The sequence below is a fragment of the Octopus sinensis genome, linkage group LG8 (genome assembly GCF_006345805.1).
Source record: "Octopus sinensis linkage group LG8, ASM634580v1, whole genome shotgun sequence".
NCBI classification, from domain to species: Eukaryota; Metazoa; Mollusca; class Cephalopoda; order Octopoda; family Octopodidae; genus Octopus; species Octopus sinensis.
This window is the reverse complement of record NC_043004.1, coordinates 43,757,590-43,765,719: the sequence shown is the minus strand read 5'-3', so window position 1 is coordinate 43,765,719 and position 8,130 is coordinate 43,757,590.

The window sequence follows — 8,130 nt, the reverse complement described above, 5'->3', positions numbered from 1 at the left end:
GGTGGAGGTCCGGAAAGATTATCGCAGGGCAATCTACCCAATGCTCTGATTATTCAGTCGATACACTTCTCTCGATGATTATATGTATACGAGCATATACATACAGGTGTGTGTGTGTTTATGTGTCCGCGCGTGTTTTATGTGGGTGTGAATATGTCTGCATCAGCGTGTGAAAACTTTTATGAAGTGCAGTACGTTTAAAACAATCATGAACTCGCTAACGAATTAATCGTCTTATATTAATTACTATAAAGCCAATACACTTGAGTTCATGTGAGAGAGTTCATATGCTTTATCCACACGCTGAATATTGCCAAAGTATCACTTGAATGATACAAATCCGTCTTGAATGCGTTCTCATAGGATAGTGTTACGCAAGATATAAGATGTCAAAGCACAGGACGAGACGGTCATGTCTACATCCCTCAATTTAATATTTTTTTTTATTTGAGTGAAAAACTTGGATTAAAATAGGACGAGTCAAATTACCTAAGCCTGCAACTACAACTATATTTTGTGCACAAGAATGGACAGCGTATTTACGTCAGCAATCATATAGATATGCGTTGTAAATCATATTGCCATGCCTTCTGTTTATGTGTGCATGTTTATGTTTGTGTGTGTGTGTGTGTGTTTGGCTCTGTGTGTGTGTGTGTGTGCATAAGTTTTGCTACGAGTGTTGGTAAGTCATTTTTACTTATATATCAATTCACACCCACCACTCGGAGACATGAATATTCATTTATACATACATGCATATATATATATATATATATATATTATATATATATATATATATATATATATATATTATATATATGCACATACATACAAATATATACTGATATATACAGGCATACATACATACATATATGTATCATATTGACATGTACCTCATGCAATGGAATTGCTTTTCTATACGCTAGTGAACATCACATCAACTTATTTGTGTATAAATGCATGAACGATTAAATATGCATACACCTGTGCGTTTGTGAATGTGTACGTGTATAAGAATACGAGACTGTGTGTTTACTTGGGCGCTCGTGTGATATTTCACGAGAAAATATAAAAGCAATATCGATGTAATATTTTTGACTGAGTATCCCATTTTTCTCATAACCTTTACTTCCTTTTCCATAATTAGATTAAAGTTCTTATCTTTCTCTACAAATGAGCTCTGATGCTATCCTGCCTCTCAGCTATGCACCTGCAACATATATTACTATTTCGTTAATCACACGTGGATTTTTATTTATTTGTATATTTCTTGCAATTTTGATGCGTTGTTTCGTTTGCATATTTTTATTACATTTTTTTTTGTATACTTGGGTATCTGGGTTTTAGTATTATTTTTTTTTCTACACGTTCATTTTTTTTTGTTTGTTTGGCCTCTTCTTATTGCTTTCAGTATCATCATCATCATCATCGTTATTATATTTGTTATTATTGTTGTTGCTGTTATTATTATTACTACCTCCATCATCGTCATCATCATAATCATCATCGTAAACGTCATTATTATTCATTTTCTGTTTGGGGTTACTTTTGTTGGTTGTGAATGTTGTAATTGCTTTTGAAAACGTGCTCGAGGAAATTGCGTATTGCTGATAATACTATTGGCTTACAATGCGTATATTTGGAAAGAAGACACAATATTTGCAATACAGACACACACAGACACACACAAGCACACACACACACACACACAAACACACGCACACTCACAGACACACAGACAGTGGTACACACATGGAAATATGGATGTATATAAATATACATAGAGATACGCACACACACACACATATATATATATACATATATATATATATATATACATATATTTACACATGCATAGACATGTATAGATACATGCCTATAGAAAAGCATATATGTATGTCGGTCTATATACATGTCTATTTTCTTCTCTCTCTCCCTCTCTCTTTCTCTGCATGCGTATATATATATATATATATATATATATATATATAATATATATATATATATATATATATATATATATGACGTGTATCTTTGTGCGTTTGTTAGTGTTTCATTGTGTGTCCTTATTGCTGCATTATTATACACACTAGCAATTGTACATATTATTTAGATGAACGTAGTCTCTTTTCTATTGGAACATTCTTCTTCTTCTTCTTCTTCTTCTTCTTCTTCTTCTTCTTCTTCTTCTTCTGCTTCTTCTTCTTCTTCTTCTTCTTAAATTTACTATTACTACTACTACTACTACTACTACTACTACCACTACTACCACTACTATTATTGTTGTGTTATTACTAATACTGTATCATCATCATCATTATTATTTCATTTATTTTTATTGTCCTTCTTACTAGCACTTTTTAAAAAATATGTTTCGCCCGAGGTTGAAATGAAATATATTATGCTGCTCTGCCACGTTTAAAATAATTTATTGTTTTTCTTTCTCTTTTTCTTCTTGAAATCCAAAGTAGCAATATTATATTTATATTAGAAACTAATCATGTGCATAAAGTATTTGAGATAATCGTCCAGAAATGCGTTTTTATGAATCTAGTCAATAAAGAGAATGTCAGTACATTCACCATCAAACATGTATGTATTCGTATGAAGTTTCTATTTGTTTTCCTTCCGCTGCAACGAGAAGTTTTTTTTTCCTTCCCTGCAAAGTGTTGTTTCCAGGTTTTGCATTTGTATGATTTGATCATACGATAAGCAGTAGATGGTAAATATTTTATTAGTTCATATTTTGTGTGTATATGTGTTTAAATTTCTAGTAAAGGCACATAGGGAATGAGAAACAGTCAGAAGAAGATGTTTCGCATTGCGATTTTACAGACGAAACATTGGCCCTGTTGGAGTTATTTCCATAGCTAATCATTATATTTTGTAGTAAGGTGTTATAGCGCAATACTACACAGTGGCTGTGTGAGCTACGAAATCCTCGTTGCCACTGTTATATCGCACGTTCGGATGACTTCTACTCAACCCTCGACGTCTAGACTTCTCCCTCTATATCTACGTATTGGGCTAGCCTACTTCATCGTCTGGGGGCGTCGACACAACATAAGGGTCCTGAATGAGAGAGGAAGATATTAAACGACGATCACAGTGGCCGTGTTAAAGTTTTCGTCCACCTCACATAAACCAATCAAGATAAGTGTTTTAAAACATAAAAATGTATATAATGAAAATGTATAGCATAATGTTCCTTTCAAGAAGTTACTGTACATTGTTAATATTTCGTGTGGCTTCCCTTAGCTTTAATAATTGCTTCAATGCATGTGGGAAAAGATGCGTACAAATCCTTCGCCATCTTCACAGGTATGAGATGCCACTCTCTATGGCTGAGTTCCCACAACCCTTCAAGGTTGCGTGGTTTCTTCTGACGAACTATTCTGTTTAGTTCTCTCCACATTTACTCGATGATATTTAATTCAAGGCTCTGAGCTGGCCAAGCTTTCAATACGGTAACACCTTCATCAACCAGACTCTGTTGTGTTGCATGCAATCTGGGCATGGAGCTCTATGATGCTGACAAATCTCACGTTCATTCAAGTCTGGTATCAAATTCTCCTTCAGCAACTGGATGTATTTTGGCACTATTCGAGTTACCGTCAATTCTAACCAACTTTCTTGAAACATCACTTTTTATGTATACCCAAAGCATCAAACTCTTATCCCCAAACTTCATTATTTTCGAAGTGTAATGTGGGTCGTTTCGCTTTCTAATAAGAGATAATATGTCAGACGGCCTTCAGGAAAGCGAAACGACCCAAGTTACACGACGAAAGCAGTGTACCACTTCTGCCATGATGAACTATGACATTTATCACGGTTCATGTTAATAATCTAATCCGTTAATGAAGTAATGTTTCTGATATTTTCTAAGAAGCAGGTGTTTATGTATAAAGAGAATGTTTATTCACTTATTCTTTTACTCGTTTCCGTTGTTGGGCGGCAACCATTCTTGAAGCTTTTTGTCAAGAAAATACTCTATGACAGTTATTCCATTTCAATCTGACACTTACTCTGTCGTTTATGACTGCCGCTAGATTTGGAAGTTTTCAAGGATTGTGGTGAGATACACAGTGACACGCATAGATGCATATTTTTATAAAAGAAATGTATTTTCCCTCTTTGAAATTTTCTAAAAATCATCATTCGGGCCTTGGCTCTAGCAGAAGTGGTATGTCCAATGAACCACGCACATACACACCCATTCCTTCCACAGGAATCCATTCAAAAGTTATAGAAAAAGAAAGAAGAAATACATTTTTGCAATAAAACACTATTTTCTCTCCAGAAGAGTTTGCATGTACAGTGATATAAAATCATTAAAAAAATGAGATTGAAAAATACTTGAAATCGTAAACTGTTAGTTGAACTGTTTGCACTTATTGCAGTTGCCTTGTTGCGGTCATTGTTTAGCCATGAGATGTTTTTGAGCTGTTCACGATTTTATTATTATTCCTGCGCCATTTAATATAATTCACACTACACACGAACTTCCTTATACAGTGATATGCTACGAAATAAGACAAAAGTTTAGACACAGAATTATATAATGCCTATATTAGAAAACAATATGCAACTTGATCTTTGATATATCGAGGAATGGTAAAGAAAAATTTGCCACAATTACAATTAAAACAATTGCTACAGTTCCGAAAGAAGTTCCAAATATTTGCAATATTACTCTCATTGGTACATAGATACTATCAAACCTTACTGTTTAATTTATTACCTGCTATACATGAACGACGAAGATATAGATGTTAAGGTATATTTTAAGAGAGTAGTGACAAAATAATTAAATCTGCTCCAAAACTGACATCTACAAGTTCCATGATGTTATCACTGAAACGGAGATTCCTTACATCAAGGTCATATACTATATTTAATGAACCTCAAAAATGGGCTTAAATTTTCCTCGGCTTTCTATTTCTGTATTTTTGATTACATCAATGGCAACGCTCATAATATAATATGCAACATAGGAATTCAATTATCGCCATGCAAATATATTTTTATAATATTACCATTAGTAATTTCATTTTCAATTTCTATTATTGATGAAATATATCTGTGAGTACATGATACTCTCCGTAGGTTTATAAAATATTCGCCAAAATCACATTAACAGGTAAATTATGTTCTTTACACGAAATAGATAAATTCAACGAAATACCTTATTAAACCATACATTAATATGAACTCACAGAAACATATAAGTGGCAACATTGAAATATGAGAACACAAATTTTCACTATACATTCTGGAAATTCTATTTAACTCTCATATGAATATGCAGACTTATAGATGTCTTCAAACTATAAACGCACAAACATACAAGCAAATACACTCAGAGACACACACGCGCACACATATACGCGCATGTATAAGTATATATATGCACATACACACACACGTACATATATGTATATTCATATATATATATATATTATATATATATATATATATATATATATATATATATACATTTATATACATATGTATATGTATATATACATACATGCAAACATATATATATATATGCATATGTATGTATACATATATATGCATACACACACACATATATATATATATATATATTATATATATATATATATATATATATATATATATGTATGCATATATATGTATATATACATATACATACATATATAGATATAAATCTATGTAGATAAACTAGATAAATTTATAGGCATTATATATATATATATATATATATACATACACTATTTCTCTTCTTAGTATGCCTATGTATCTATCAACTTATCTATTTATCTGTCTCTCTTATACATCAATATATATATATATATATATATATATATATATATATATATATTGATAGATAAGATAGACAGATAAATAGATACGTTGATAGATACATAGATATACTAAAGAGAGAAATAATAATAATGCATCTATATATAGCTAGCGTCTCAGATTTATTCAACAGATTATCATATTTGGAGAATGTTGTATCACTGCGACATTTTGAGACCATTGCACCTGAGTAAACCATCTTCTTGGTTGTACCACTTGCTGTGAGTATGAAGAGATTGTTGCCGTTTTCTCTGGAAAAAACAATGCTGCATGCGGTGAAATCCAAAAAAATTTAGTGATTTCCTGGACTCTTATTAATTGGCATTGCAAAACTAACTCTTTGAAAATTGAAGTCTCTTGAATTCAAAGAGCACGTTTGCTATAATCCGGAATTCTTGAAGAAAACACATATTCTCCCTTTTCTTGTCCAGTGATGATATATAATAATAATAATAATAATAATAATAATAATAATAATAATAATAATAATAATAATAATAATAATAATAATAAAAACAATAACAATAATAATAATAATAATAAGTGGGGGAGCATCATAGCGATGTGTTGAGAGGGATTCTTTGGGGTTTGAATAATTCACCTCTGGAAACATGGGTGGTTCTTTCAACATCCTTAAACAACCCTTATTCAGGGAGGGTTTGATTGGGATGGGCTACTCAACCTGAAGAAAATTCTAATTGGGCCCCACCTGCAAGGTCATGTGCTGTTTATCTTGATATGCGATCACCATGTCGCGCACATATGGATGTGATGCATGTGCCTGGTGTACCCTTATCAGACGGGTAGTCATGATGGGTATATTGGGCTTCGTATATTTTACCCCAGTGTCACTTTGATGGCATGGACTGCTCTCTCACTCAATAATAATAATAATAATAATAATAATAATAATAATAATAATAATAATAACTGTCACTAAATGTTACAAGAGTGTTAAAAAGTACCTACCTTGCTAGAAATAAGAGCTAAAATGCTCTAATATTGTAGTTAATACACACGAACGAATATATATACAATAACAGGGACCTGAATCGTCCAAAAGATGCATATCGAGATATCTTAATACAGACATCAGTTTCGGCAATTTCCGTTGCCTTATCAGTTTAACCCGCTCGATCCCGGCTATTTTCGGCTTTTGTTCTCTATCAGTGTATGTTTTCGTCATCCAAATTAATGGCTGATTTAGCGATTCGCTAATGGTAGTATCATCATTGGTGGTAGTGTTAGTATTATTGTTAGTAGTATTAGTTGTGGTATCGTAATTAGTGCTTATAGTGGTTATAGTGGACTTAGTGTTGTTATTACTAGTGTTATCATTAGTATTACCATTTGTTCCAGCTGTGCGACCAGCTACCTCGGAGCCAGGTGTTATATTCTGCATGTGCTATTTTACGTTGTATACATCCATGGTAGGGTTTTATGCATTTAGATAGTAAGAGCTATGTCTGCGTTTGTTAGCTGATATGATAATATATTCTCTATTAGGTGTAAAGGAATAGGATAATTTAAAGTCGGTCTGGCAAAGATAGAGTGGTATTTGTGGTTAGGTGGACAATTAGAACCTACTATTTTAAAGAATACTTTAGCATGACCCTTAACGTTTAAGGCGAATGGAGGTGGGTACCATAGAATTGATCTCCAACCACTTTTATTAGGTAAATTTGGGGGAAGTCTAATTTCTTGCGTGTGCTACAGGAGAATTTCAAGATTTTATATTAGTTTTCCTAGATCTAGTATTATACGTGTGGTTGCTGTACGTGAGTGTCCTTAAACTTGTTGATCAGCAACCCTACTCTCATAATTTTGCCCCGTCTGACTATCATCTATTCCCTAAATTTAAGAACCACTTGGCTGGCGACCAGTATAGCAATCATGATGCTACTGCTGGAATTTTTGACCAACAGGATAGAAACGCCTTGACCAAAAGGTTCCAAGCTCTACAACACAGATGGAAGTTGTGTGTGGACCGGAAGTGGGACTGTATTGAAAAATTCATCTCACTCGGCCTCATTACATCTTGGTCAGCCTATGGACTTTTCAGCTGACCCTCATAACCTCAACAGTGAACATTTGAATTGTTAGGAATGAGACATTCTCCCACCGCTTGCATAAGGAAAAACATCACACATCGAGATTCTAAACATGACCCTAGACCTATTTTGTCATTCCTCCAACATGAGTAATTAACTTCCACAAGTATGTGCATACACTCAAACAAGAACAAAATAGGCAGGGGAGTGCACATACATACATACATAC